Source organism: Pimephales promelas, chromosome 2, assembly GCF_988280905.1.
Source record: "Pimephales promelas chromosome 2, fPimPro1.hap1.1, whole genome shotgun sequence".
Taxonomy (NCBI): domain Eukaryota; kingdom Metazoa; phylum Chordata; class Actinopteri; order Cypriniformes; family Leuciscidae; genus Pimephales; species Pimephales promelas.
Window position 1 is genome coordinate 47,831,934 of NC_142770.1, and position 865 is coordinate 47,832,798.

Here is an 865-nt window from a genome sequence, read left to right on the forward strand (position 1 = left end):
CATGTGATTAATGTTGGTTTATTATTCAGCCAAATGACTCCTGCCACAGTATCTTATGCCACAAATTAAATCATTCTCACTTTCTCATGAAGAGATAAACATGAAAATAGATCTCCTGACCTCAGAACAGTGGGAGGCGGCGAGAAAAGGGAATCATTTTGGGATATCGTGGATATAAACTTCTCAAATATAAAATTAGAGGTGTCTGCTCAGGTTATGGCAAGACATTGGCCCACACAAAGAAAAGTGTAACACACACACTAATCAACAATATTAACAAACTTGCTAAAAAAAGAGCATTTGAGCCAAGAAGATAATAATGCCTTATTAGACTTACAAATCCAACTAGACATTTATATGAGAACAAAGCAAAAGGAGCTTTTATAACGTCACGGAGGAATTGGATGGAACAGGGTGAGAAAAACAGCAGATATTTCTTTAACATGGAAAAAATAAGAAGTGAAATAATTTACTGTCACAGACTAGAAGGACACAGATGGATGAGTGTAAACCAGGTTTATTGAGACAGGGGATATTGTAGACAGCAGGTAAGTATAAATAGATAAAGTTTGGTAGTGGAGCGGGACACAGTCTGATTAAGGATTTCTTATCTTGAGCAGGGCTGGAAACTGGAGAGCCCTGGACGGAGCCGAGCGATGAATAAGTGGGTGAAGTTCAAATGACAGACACCTGTTTGTGATTTCAGTAATTGGCGTGAGGAGATTGCATATAAGCAGGCTGTGCTGACAGCAGTTTGAGAGAGGAACTGGGAGCTCATGCATGCCGGTCTGAGGATTTGCCGTCCTGTGAAAAAGCTGTGTTTCAGTGAAAAGAGTGTTGCTGTTCAGTGATCTGAGGACGCTGT